At 41.6% G+C, this 13,477-nt stretch overlaps 1 long non-coding RNA gene across 6 annotated transcripts in view; it reads right to left on the reverse strand.

Annotated features, from left to right (window-relative positions):
• LOC119827325 overlaps positions 1-7,350 on the reverse strand; it is a 42,336-nt gene extending 34,986 nt beyond the window's left edge. Inside the window, exons 1-3 of one of the 6 annotated variants that reach the window (XR_005287648.1) lie at positions 7,003-7,345; positions 1,382-1,530; positions 252-357 (exon numbers count right to left, since the gene is read on the reverse strand). This is a non-coding gene — a long non-coding RNA (uncharacterized LOC119827325). Of the gene's footprint in view, positions 1-251; positions 358-1,381; positions 1,531-7,002 lie in introns of all 6 variants that reach the window. The other 5 variants (XR_005287644.1, XR_005287645.1, XR_005287647.1 and 2 more) reach the window with 5 other exon arrangements.
• Positions 7,351-13,477: the final 6,127 nt, after the last annotated feature.

Genomic DNA, 13,477 nt, shown 5'->3' on the forward strand with positions numbered 1-13,477 from the left:
CGGTACTAAAATATAGGTTACATGAAGGGGGAATAGTGGGGAGACAGGATTGGGGGGAGGGTAGAGAAAGAGGTTGAGAAGGAATAGCTAACATTAAGAATATCTGAAAAAGCCACATGGAAGCCTACTATTTTATAAATTTCATAAATTTATATATTCATATAAAAGTTGAATTGGGGTTATCCTACACAGGTTCCTAACCTGTTGCCGTAAACTGCTAAATAAAAATCTCAGCGGCAGAAGTAGGATACCTTTCCTCGAGGTGTTGGTTGGGGTGTTCCAGATACCCCTCTCCACAGAAATACAGGGTTTTGCCACACTCTTTGCTGCTGACTAGACTTTGATAATACCAAATTGCTGGAAAAAATAAACAAAAACAAACTTTGGTCATAGGGTTCAGAGAACTCAAGGTAGTACTTGTAGTGTGGAACTGTGGGCAGGCCTGCTTTTCATCCTGCCCGGCTCTGGGCCGCCTGGCTAGCTTATGCCCCGAAATAACAATGCACAAACTATATCCATTTAAACACTGCCTGGCCCATTAGTTCCAGCCTCTTACTCACATCTTGATTAACCCATATCTAATTATCTGTGTAGCACCACGAAGTGGTGCCTTACCGGGAAGATTCTAGCGTATGTCCATCTTGGGCCGGAGCTTCATCGCATTTGGCTCAGAGAGGAGAGGCAAGGCATCTGTCTCACTTAGGAGAGGCGTGGCATCTGACTGAGCCATCTACCTCACTTCCTTCTTCCTGTTCTGTCTACTCCACCCACCTAAGGGCGGGCCTATTAAATGGGCCAGGCAGTTTCTTTATTAACCAATGAAATCAACTCAAACAGAAGACTCTCCCACATCAAATACTGACCAGAAAGCTTTCCCCATTGGCTGATTTTCATGGTACTGAAAACTATGTAGTTGCTGTGGGAGAAAAGTTGTCAAAAGCCTTAGCCAGATCTGAACCCTGTGAGCTACAAGAACACTTGTCTGGCAAAACATGACCATTGGCACAACAATGACATGAATGTTATGGAGTTAGCTAAATGCTTTCTCAGTCAGAAAGAGACTGGATTTAAGGCCTACTCCATAGGACAAAACAAATGTCTGATACTGTAAATCTGGCCAAGGACCCATTATTGGGAAGATCACAGGCCTCAGGGTAAATCTACTATTATTATTTTAGCTAAGTGTACATAATTAGTATCAACTTCCCTCAAATTCGCATCTCTGTTCCCAGAAATAAGTGCAGCATTTAAACTTCGTTAGAAAAGTTTCTCTGTACAGTGGACAGTGGTTAATGCAGAAATTCAAAAATGGGCAAAGTAAAGAGAATACATGTCTGTTAGTATTTAGCCACAGATGAGCCATCTTTAGCATATTCCCCACCTTAGTGCTCAGACACCATTTCAGAAGAGGGAACAGCAAGGTTGTAGGAGCCAGAAGTCAGGTAGCACCACAGTAAAACAGTGTCTTCTGAGCATGGTAGAACCTCTGCCCTCATGAGTTCATGGAAGCTGAAGTCTCCTGCACAAAACCTGAAACAAGATAAAGCCAGTGAACATTTCAGTATAAAAGGTAGAGGGCCTCCTGAGCCCCTATTCCTAACTGAGGAGCTTTTGACAGTTGATGGGTTCTGGGCAAGGAAGCCTCAGTTTTCTTTAAGAGTATATAATCCCTGGTGGGTTGATTATATACAGTGAATGGGCTGCACAAATTGGACTCTCTGGGTTATAAAGGAAATAAAATAGAACATGAAGCTGGGGGAGTGGTTTGTTAGGGAGTATATCTGGGAGGACTTTGGGGAGAGGTAGAGAATGAATATAACTAAAATATATTACATGCATAATTAAAATTTCCAAAGCATTAATAAGAATATTATGTTTTCTAAATCCCGTGTTTTCTCCCATGTGTATATTCCATTTTTGGATAAATGTTCATGTGTATGTACATAAGTGTATGTTGGCAAAGGTTATAAAACTATAAAGGAGACCATAGAAAGGGAAAGGAAACATCAAAGAGGAGTCAAAAAGATCCACATGATATATGGAGTAGGGTACTGTGGATGGGAGGCTAAAACAAAGGAGGGCAATGGAGAGAAGGGGAAGAAAGAAAGATGCTTGAAAATGCCATCAGACCATAAGACCCAGCACTACCACTTTGTATATATACCCAAAGGATGCTCAATCGTGCCACAAGGACATGTGCTCAACTATGTTCATAGCAGCATTGTTTGTCAGAACCTGGAAACAACCTAAATGTCACTCAACCAAAGAATAAATAAGGAAAATGTGGTACATTTACACAATGGAGTGCTACAAATCAGAAAAAAATAATGACATCTTGAATTTTGCAGGTAAACGGATGGAACTAGAAAACGTCATTTTGAGTGAGGTAACCCAGACCCAGAAAGACAAATATCACATGTACTCACTCATAAGTGGTTTTTAAACATAAAACAAAGAAAACCAGCCCACAAATCACAATCCCAGAGAACCTAGACAACAACGAGTTCCCTAAGAGAGACATACATAGATCTAATCTATATGGGAAGTAGAAAAAGACAAGATCTCCTGAGTGAATTGGGAGCATGGAGACCATGGAGAGGGTGGAAGGGGAAGAGAGAGGTAGAGTGGGGAGCAGAGAAAAATGTAGAGCTCAATAAAAATCAATAAAAAAGAAAATGCCATAATGAAATCTCATATAGTTATGTTAGAAACTGGGATTCCCTTTGTCGTTCCTTAGTCTTCTTGATTAAATAATTTTAAAAGTAGACTCAGAAAATTTATTCTTTTTTGAGTTAGAACTCAAAAGGGTAGGCAGGCTTAGCAAGGAGATCTAAAGCAACTGCAGGATGAAGGACTTTAGGGAGGTGCAGGGAACATTATCTCATTAAAGGGATAATTATTCCTCCCATCTCTTTGGCATGTCTTCAGGTGGAACTAACCTTCCTGAGGGACAGTCTCCTGGCCAGATATTTGTATCTTAACTAAGCATATTTTTAAAAAGATATTGGACTTTCTACATCTTATTTTGAGGCAGGATCTCACATTTCTCGGGCTAGCCTTGAATGTATGTAGCTAAGTTACCTTGAACTTAACGATGGTCTTGCCTCTACCTCCTAACTGTTGGGCTTATGGTATGTAGCAGCATGACTTGTTTTATGTGGTGCTGGATATGGAACTCAGGGCTTCAGTCATATTAGGCAAGCACTCCACTACCTGAACTATATGTCTAGACTATTTTATATATTAATTTTAAAAAATTGTGTTTATGTAGTGTGTGTGTGTGCGTGTGTGTGTGTGTGTGTGTGTGTGTGTGTGTGTGTGCGTGTGTGTGTGTACATGAGGAGAGAGGGAGAGGTGCCCTCAGAGGCAAGAAGATCTGGTAAGATCCTCTGGAGCTGGAATTACAGTTGCTTGCAAGCTGCCCACAACGGAATTCAGGTCCTTTGGAAGAGCAAGCAGCAAAAGAATGTTCTTACCTGCTGGGCCAACTCCTGTTTTCTATACTTTAAGTGATACATTTTTTATTAGCTCATGATCATCTGAGCTGTATGGGGAAAAACTGAAAGTACAAATTCTAGTTTCATCTTATTTCGTCTGAAGAGTTGGGGATGAAGGCCCAGGTTGGGAGGTGACTGGCTGAAGGTCACCTGGCCAGTCAGCCACAGAGCAAGGACGTGAAGCAGGTCCTGCCTCCCTCCAATACCCCAGTGGAACTGAAATCACTGCAACAGCCACTGCCAAGCACTGGCGATGACGGTTTGATAATGGTTCTTTAAGTCTGCATGAGACGATGCTCAGTTTTTCACTTCATCAGCACCGAGAGACAAGGACACAGCTCCGACTAATATTTCATCCTTAACTCTGGATTCCCTCGGTTTTATATTTCTGAACCTTGCTCCGTTTTCTTGTAGGGCTTTATGATATAATTTAATTTTGGCTTATGGCTGGCTTTGGTACCCAGAAGAGTGGCAATTTGTCCTTTAAATCATTCACTCAGGGGAGTCAGTGTTCTAAGAAAATGAGGAGTGAGAACCCATAAGCTTCGTCCCCGCAGAGGGATACACGACAGTGTTGCCTCTCTTGCTTGTTCTTTCCCACAATGTCTTATCTCTCATGTTCAGCCCTGGCTGCTATAAAAACTCCTCTTTCTGCAGCACATTTTACAGGAACAAATAAAGTAATTTGTGGAGTATTTACACACTGAGTAGTGGCTAATTATCTACCTGCAAACAGAGCAACCATTCTAGACAAGCAACATTCCTCTCCATCAGTTTCCCTCAGGAAGGCAGCTTGGAGTTGATGGCAGAGGGAAACTGGCTGGTCCTGCCTCCCTCCAATACCCCAGTGGAATTGAAATCAGACCGTTCAGCCCAGGAGCAGTGTATAATCTGTACCTCTGGGCTTGGTTAGCCAGCAAAACACGAAAAGCTTGCAAAAGGAGATAATGAATGAACGGGTGTGATGACTCCAGCAGATTTTACTAAAAATGTAAATAAAGTCAGGCAAAAACAAAAGCAACGACCATAAAGAACACACGATATTGTGAGGTCATTTGTTGGGTATGTTTTATGTAGAGCCAAAGTACAGAAGGAGGTTGTCACAGTGTCTCATAAAAATGCTTAGAGATGAAGTCATCACTGGTCCAAATACTGAGAACAAGTGACTGTTGCATGCTCAGGTCAGCCTCGGCAAGGCTCTGGGAACACTCTGGTGGAAGGGAAGGAAGAGAAGCTGTAAGAAGGAGCTGGGGGATACAGGGGAGCGCTGTGAACTGCTGTCCTCTGGAGATGCCCTGGCTACTGCACACGTGAACACAGCAGTTGTGGTTATGTGCACAAGATCCAACCAGTCAAAGTCCCAGGATGAATGGGAGGTGGGCTCATGAGGCACTTGTGTAGCTGGAGAAATACTGGTTTTGAGGTTTGCTGGGATGGTTGGGTGTTTTCTTTGGGAGTATGTAGGTTTTCCGCATCCTATGATTTAAAAGAGGAGACAGGACGAAAGCAGGAGAGGGAGGTGCCTAGGAGTGTGTGGTTATGGCGAGTGGGAAGGGAAAGCTGGTGTGGATGCAATCAAGACACACCGCATGTGCACATGAAATTCTCAAAGAGCATGCGTGTGTGTACGTGTGTGTGTCTGTCTCTGTGTGTGTTATGTCTCTGTGTGTGCCTCTCTCTTTATTTGTGTGTGTGTATACCTCTCTGTGTGTGTGTATCTGCCTCTCTCTGTGTGTTTGTCGCTCTGTGTGTATGCCTCTGTGTGTGTGCACGTGCCCCACCTCCCATCCCATGTGTGTGTGTGTGTATGTGTGTGTGCCTCTCTCTGTGTCTGTATCTGCCTTTCTCTCTGTGTGTTTGTCTCTGTATGTATGTGTGTGTGCCTCTTTCTTTTGTGTGTGTGTGTGCGTGTGTGTGTGCGCGCGTGTTGGGGAAAACCTGAGTTCAGAAGGCACCAGTTGAAGGTTCCAGATTCTGTGTTCCAACACTGTTCCAGGGGCATGTGGTAATATAACAGAAACAGCGACAGTCTCTAAGAAAGAGAAAGAAGCCGGGCGGTGGTGGCGCACGCCTTTAATCCCAGCACTCGGGAGGCAGAGGCAGGCGGATCTCTGTGAGTTCGAGACCAGCCTGGTCTACAAGAGCTAGTTCCAGGACAGGCTCTAAAGCTGCAGAGAAACCCTGTCTCGAAAAAACCAAAAAAAAAAAAAAAAAGAAAGAAAGAAAGAGAAAGAGACTCCGAGAAAGGGAGTAAACCAGTGAGATGGGGAAAGGCTTGTGTTCAGAGACACTGGGCCACAGGGATCAGCACCATTTCTAGACCAATAGTGCTCTCTCTCTTCTTTCTTTTGCCTATCTCCTATTTTTCTCAAATGTGCTGTATGTTTTCTTTAACTAAGAAAGGAAAAGGCTTCCCGCCTTTCTCTGTCAGCTGGCTTCCTGCATGTGTTAATCTTGACGATGCAAACTCCAGTCCCTACTCTCCTGCAGTGCCAGTCTGTTTGTGAGTCTACTCAGTACTTTTCTGCAATAGAACACCTAACAAAAATCAGCTTCGGGGAGAAAGGGTTTATTTTGGCTTATGCTTCCATAGGTCCAACATTGTGGGGAAGGCGTAGCAGAAAGAGTGTGAGGCTAGCCTGACAGTTAGAAATCAGAGCAAGAACAGAAAGCGGGGCCAAGCTTTATAGCCTCAAAGTACAAGCCATGTGATGATGTGATGTGCTTCCTTAGCAAAGCTTCGTCTCCTGAGGTTCCATAATCTTCTCAAACAAGACTATAGTTAGAAACCGCTCAAGCTGTGCGTGTGCGTGTGCATATGTGTGTGTGTGTGTGCTTGTGTACGTGTGTGAAACAGGTGATGTAGACAGAACAAAAGGTTGATAGTACTACATTTACAAGGATGCTAAGAAAAGGAATAAAATCCTTTCGACATTTAATTTTTGGTGCCAGATAATTTAAAATGGATTCAGAATGTGTTCTTGGATGAATTCAAATAGAAAATAGACAAGCAATCACATTTCAAGACAGAGTGGCAGTGTAAGCCTGTTAGAATATTTGATGCTCGTGTCCAGAATGAAGTGAACTGTATGAAAAGTGCTGATATAGGCAGAGTAAGAGGGGCCTAGTACCAAACTCCTGTATTTCGTGGTGCTTCTGTGCTTTGCTCAACCCTCATGTGATGGTTTTCAAACTCATCTGCCAGTGTTCTGAGTGCACGGCTGTGCTCTGTTCAACTCTCACATGATGGTTTTCAAACCTGTCTGCCAGTGTTCTGATGTGTCTCTTGCTGAAGGGTGAATTCTCATGATACTTTAAGTCTAGGCCCAGCTGAAGTTTTTCAGGTAGAAAAATGAGACAGGGAGGAAGAGATGCCAAAGGCATGAAAATTGAAATATGAGAATAACCGAAGATACTAGAAACCCCTCTGACAGTGGGCTGTGTGTAACAAAACAGCATAATCAGAAAAATAAAATACAAAACCAAACAATAACAAAAATGTTACCTCTAAATGCCAGAAGATCACACTCATGACTTGTAAAGGACGGAGACTCTGATGACACTTGGTGACTCAGACCGGTTCCACTTCCATTCTCAACAACATCCCTTTCTTTTTTAATAAACTGTTTATAGTTCTACTGCTCTCTGTGTGTCCTGGTCCGGTTCTGTGCTCCAGGATGTTGATCTTGGATGTCTCAGAAGCTACTCTCTGGACTCTGATCCACTCCTATAACACATTCATTGACCAACAGGGTTGATGTGTGACATGAGGTGATCCGAATGCTACTGGGTTAGTTAGGTACACAGCAAAATTGGATCCAGAAAGAATGTCAGGGCCCAGAGTATGCACCTGAATGTAAGAGCTCATTTGTTGAGATGTGGTGTTCATTTTTTGGAACCAAAGGATCCGGTCAAAGCATGGGAAGTTGTCTTAGATATGGTTTCTATTGCTGTAAAGAGACATTATGACCATGACAGCTCTTACAAAGGAAAGGATTTAATTAGTGGCTTACAGTTTCAGAGGTTCAACCCATTATCCTCACGGAGGGAAGCAAGGCAGCATGCAGGCAGATATGGTGCCAGAAAAAGAAGCTGAGAGTTTTTACACCTTGACTCACAGGCAAGAGGAAGTGTGCAGTCTCACAGGGTTTGAGCATATATGAGACCTCAAAGTTCAGCTCCACAGTGACACACTTCCTCCAATGAGACCACACCTACTTCAACAAGGCCACACCTCCCAATAGTGCCACTCTCTTTGGGGGCCATTTTCTTTCAAACCACTACAGAAATATAAAGCAAGAAGGAAGGAAGAGTTAAGGAAGCCATGAAGTCAGACTGGGAACTGTCTCTAGAGCACGAACATTCAGAAACACACATATGAACATGTGTGTAACTAGCCCAGGAATATGATGACTGATCTTCTCAACTTGATGGGAGCAAAACAATAGTGCAGCCTTTTCTGAGATGACCTGAAGGACTTCAGTGAAGGGAAATTTTCACAGTGGGCCAATCTTTGGACAGTGCACACATGCACACATTTGGCCTGGAAGGAGAAACGACCAGATGCACAACTATATGCTGTGGCCAATGGATTGGCTGGATGGCCAGGGACTTGGAAAGAACATGATTGGGAAAGTGATGAGAAAGACATTTTGGGGAAGAAGTATACAGATAGATCTCTCCAAATGGGTGAAGGATGTGATGATACTTGTGCCCCGTGTAAATGCTCATCAGAAGGTGACTTCAGCAGAGGAGTTCAACAATCAAGAAGTGGAGATGACCCCTTCTGTGGACCGTCAGCCTCTTTCTCCAGTCATCCTGATAGAATGGGGAACGGCATTATGAAGACACAATCGCAACACCAGTTAGGAGACAATACCTGAAGGGCCGAGGTGGGGTCCTCCACAAGGCGGTCTATGCTTTGAATAAGCATCCTTTCTATGGCATTACTTCTTCTACAGCTACTGTTCATGGGTCCAGTAATAACGGGGTGAAATGGAAATGGTTTCACTCACTATCACTCCTAGTGGTCCACTAGGAAAACTTTGCTTCCCACTCCTACAACCGTCTGCTCTGCTGGCCTAGAAGTCTTGCTTGAGGATGGGAGCGCCCCTTGCAGAAGACAAAACAAGTGACCTTAATGCTCAGACTTCCTCCTGGCCTCTGATGCCCTGAACTCAACAGGTTATGGAAGGAATAGCAGTGCTAGGAAGGGAGAAGGCTGCAAGTGGATTGCTTCTCTGCAATGGAGGTGAAAAAGATTTTGTCTGGAGTGCAGGAATCTTTTAGGGAGGATATTGGTATCACTATGTCCTGTGATTAAAATCGATAGGAAACTGTAATAATCCAATCCTGACCTTTCAGGAATGAAGGGATGGGTCTCTTCTCCAGGATTTGAGCCAAGACTTGCTGAGATGCTTTCTGAGGATGGAAGAAATACAGAATGGGTAGCATAGATCCCTATACAGAAGAAGGTAGCTATAAATAGAAGCTAAAGTCATATAACCAGTTATAGAAATGAGGATTATAACTGAAATGAGGATTTATGTCTTATTTTTTGAAAACATGTTGAGTATGTTATTTTTATCTTCTTTCCTCTATTTCTTTATCTCGTAATATACCATCAACTGGCATAACAGCAGTGGTTAAGTGCTGATAACTTATATTATCATACTTAAAAGATGAACTTTGCCACTTCTTCTAAAATACACCATGGACTCATAGTTTTCTGTATGATAGTTATATCACATTAGGCCAATTGTGGCCTGGTTATTGTTTTCATCTGAAAATTAAGCATGATGTAAGGAGGTATGATTGTGTGTCAAGTTGACGATGGTTGGGTTTGTGACAGCTAATCTTGGTTGCCAACCTGAGTGTATCTGGAATCAACTAAAGCACAAGATACTCGACACTCCTGTAAGGATTTTCTTCATAAGACAGTTGGGAATTCTTAAAGGGAGGAATTTGTTAAAAGAGAAAGTTTTTCCCCACATTAAAAAATGGGAAAAAACATTATAATGGAGGGACTTGAATCCCTATATGATAATATGCTAGACAGTTTGAAAATGGGATGATCAAATGAGAGAATATCTAATTTAGATGAACTTATGTGTCAACTGTAAACATTATCAGCTGTAGCATTTTTGTCTAATTACTAAAATATTAGTTAATTTGAATGCTAAGATACAGGCCTTAGAAAAGCCTAATAAAGCAGATGACAGAAATATTCAAATCTAGATGGAGGAATTTAATGGAGAGTCAATTTCAGCATTGCATTATAAGAATAGAGAGAAACAGCCTAAAGTTTTCAGACAACCAACCTTAATATATCCAGTAACCTTACAGAAATTTCCAAGTGGCAGAGGCTCTGTCACAGCTAACTGGGCTTCTGTGCCAATGTTACATTTAAGGAGATTCAAGGGAGCAATAGTGTCATGTGGCATACAATCACCTTTTGTGAAGCAAATGTTAAACCTGTGGTCAGTTTATCATAGAATTATCCTTACAACTAGATAGATTTGGTTAAAGGTGTTTAGCGCCTGGTCCACAATTACAATGGAGCACCTAATTCAGAGAAGAGCTAAGATTATTGAACCATAGAGTAAAACTAGAGGTTGGGAAATCTCCCAAGATCAAATTCTTGAAGAAGAAGACTATGCTACTATAGAAAGGCAAGCTGTATATGATGACCACACCCTGGGTTTATGTCATGCAGCAGCTTTGAATGCTTGGGACAGGGTTAAAGAAATAGGAAACAAAATTGAGTCATTTATTAAAGTAATGCAGGGCCCAAAGGAAGCCTTTACAGATTTCTTACAAAGAATAACTTTAGCAGTAAATAGAATGATACCAAATTCAGAAGCTAGACAAATAATAATTGAAACTTTGGCTTTTCAGTTTAAGGATTGGAATACTATCTCAGTTAAAGCAGAACATGAGATGGGTTGAATGTATAGGGCCTGAAGCACAGAGAGAATATTAAAACCATATGTAGCTAACATAGCAATGAATTTATGGGGATGTGATTTGTTACAGCAATGGAATACTCAGATTAATATTCCACCAACGTTAGAAATGAGCCATAAATTAATGTATGTTTCTGGGAAAATCATTGGAAGGTTTTATAAAGAACAGTCACAAAATATTCAGGTTGTACAAGAGCAGGCCCAACACCTGATAATATTTCAAAGGCACCAATAGCCCTGCCTTTAAAATGCTTCACAAGACAAACTTGTATGGGTTAAGCAATGACCTTTAATAATAGAGAAACTGCAGGATTTAAAACAGCTGGTACAGAAGCAACTAGATACTCAGTGTATTGAAGAATTAATCAGCCCTTGCAATTTTCCTGTATTTGTTATTAAAAAGAAATATGAAAAAGGAGAAAGATAACAGATCTAAGAGCTGTTAGTAAGATGATTCAGCCAATGGACTTTCTACAGGCTGGCATTTCTTTACCTTCTTTATTGCCTAAAGGATGAGCTCTTATTGTTATTAATTTAAAAGATTGTTTCTTTACTACACCTTTATAAGAGAAAGGTAGAGACATATTTGAGATTAATTTTGTTAAAACAGATTGTACATACATTTCTAACCTTGTCCAGGGTATTGTATCTATACAGCTCATTTAACAATGTAATGCAAATTTCTAGTCCTTGAAGGTTATTATTACCTACTGTTTAGGATAGTAAGCAAATGCAGGTTAGTAATTGGTCACCTATTACAATAGAACTTGTAGTCACATTAGACATGCTTTCAAGGTCAAACAGATATATTTTAAATAGACAGGTCATTTTCAAACACTTCAGAGATCTACAGAATATGGCATTTAAGATGTTTTAAAAATATAAGTGCCTTTTTCTTTTTTTATGACAATGAGACATGTCTGTTCCTGGCAGCACCAATCTACTTCAGAGAAGATAATTGGCTTTGAAGAAACTCCACATGGAGTTTGCTTTCTTTGTGGCAAAAGTAAGTCACTGAGCAAGAAAGTGTCCTTGCCTCAACTGTTGACAGTATACTGTCCTAATGGAGCAAGCAGGACAAAAAAGAGAGTAACTTCCAAACCTTGCCCAGACAAGGTGGGGAAGAAGTCCTTCAAAAACCCTGCTTTGTGGAAAAGTCTGTCAGATATTCTAGGCCTGTAGGCTGGATGCTCCAATGTTGCAGAGGAACCTTGGGTGACTGTCCAGGCTTTCTACAGTGCTGCCTTGCATGGGAACTGGCTGCACAGTTGGAATAGCTGGAAGGAGAGAGTTCTTTCAGGCAAATATTATGTCCTCCTAAAGGCAGGCCTGCATATTCTCCTAGAGTTCTCTGTGTTTGGAGCTACCATTTCTAAATTTATTAAGACTTTGGAGTAGATTTCAAGTAGTCTCATAGCATGCCGATGCAGCTGCAGACACATACTGGCCAGTTTTAAGTAACTTACCACAATCTAGGAAAAGACTCTCAGTTGAGAAACTATTTACATCAGATTGGCCTGTGGGCTTGTTTGTGGGGGATTGTGGTGACTGTTGTTTGACCCAGTTCACTGTGGGCAGCACCATTCCTTAGGCTGGACCTGGCGCTATATGAGAGTAGAGAAGACTTGGTGAGTACTAAGTAGCAGGCAGCAAAGATCCATGTGTTTTTGCTCTTCATGATCTTGCCTGAGAATATGGTGCTTTTAAATTCCTGCCTTGACTTCTTTGCAATAACAGATTGTAACCTGGAATTGCAAGATGAGTAAACCCTTTCCTCTCCTATATTGTGCTTCATCAGGTTATTTATCATACAAACAGGAATAAAACTAGGATCACAATAAAGCTAAGAAGGTCACTAGGATGTTGAGTGATGGATTTCACAGCAGAAAACTCACAAGAGGAATATGAGCTTGTTTCAAAATGAAAACACTCACCAGGGAAATTATAAACCTCCTATTTAAACATTCATCCCTTATCAAAAATTTCATCCCCTATCGACAAAAAAGCAAAAGTGGGAAAATCCAGCAGGATGGATTTAGTAGGAGCTGTCTAAATTTAGGGCTGGAGCAAGGGCTCAGGGCTTAAGAGCATTGAGTGCTCTTCAGAACACCCTGGCAACCATATGATGTCTCAAGATTACAGTTCCAGGGATCCATCACCCTTTCTGGTCTCCATGGGCACCAGGCATGCACATGGTATATAGGCGTGCATGTAGGCAAAATACCCATACACAGAAAAAATAATAATAAATAAAATTTTTTAAACACTTACCTAAATTTAACAGTTCACTACAACTTAAAAGTGGAAAGTGACTGTCAAAATACTATTATAGCAATAGAGAGAAGGCCATGTTGCTGTTTTTCCAGGGGGCCAAGGCTTGACTCTCAGTACCCATGTGGCAGTTCACAACTCGGTAACTCCAATTCCAGGAGATGGATCTGATGCCCTTTCCTGGACTCCCTTGGCACTGCATGCCTGTGATGCACAGACATGCTTCAGGTAAAACACCCATACAAATAAAAAATTTAAATTATCTTTTATAATGTTACTAAAATGAGGCACTGTGTTAAAACATATATTCAGAATAAAAGCCTGGGGCTTGCTCTGGAAACACCTCTGTGGAAGGGACATGAAAGCAAGCAGCTATTGACGTAAAGGGATAAAGACTCTCTTATGGAAAGTAGCTAAGGAAGTGACTAGAATTTGTGGGGAGAGGAAGGAGGCACTCACAATTTAAAAGTTGTCATGTAGGCTGGGCAGTGGTGGTGCACACCTTTAACCCCAGTACTTAGGAGGCAGAGGCAGAGATCTCTGTGAGTTCAAGACCAGTCTGGTCTACAAAGTGAGTTCCAGGACAGCCAGGACTATTTCACAGAGAAATACTGTCTCGAAAAACAAACAAACAAAAAGTTGTCATGTAGAACAGAATGGATAGGAGTCATAAGGAGACTGAAGCAGGAAACCCTAGGAGAAACTCTTCTACTGGGAGCTGTGAATGGCTGGAAGCATTTTCTT

This window comes from Arvicola amphibius, chromosome 12 (assembly GCF_903992535.2).
Source record: "Arvicola amphibius chromosome 12, mArvAmp1.2, whole genome shotgun sequence".
NCBI classification, from domain to species: Eukaryota; Metazoa; Chordata; class Mammalia; order Rodentia; family Cricetidae; genus Arvicola; species Arvicola amphibius.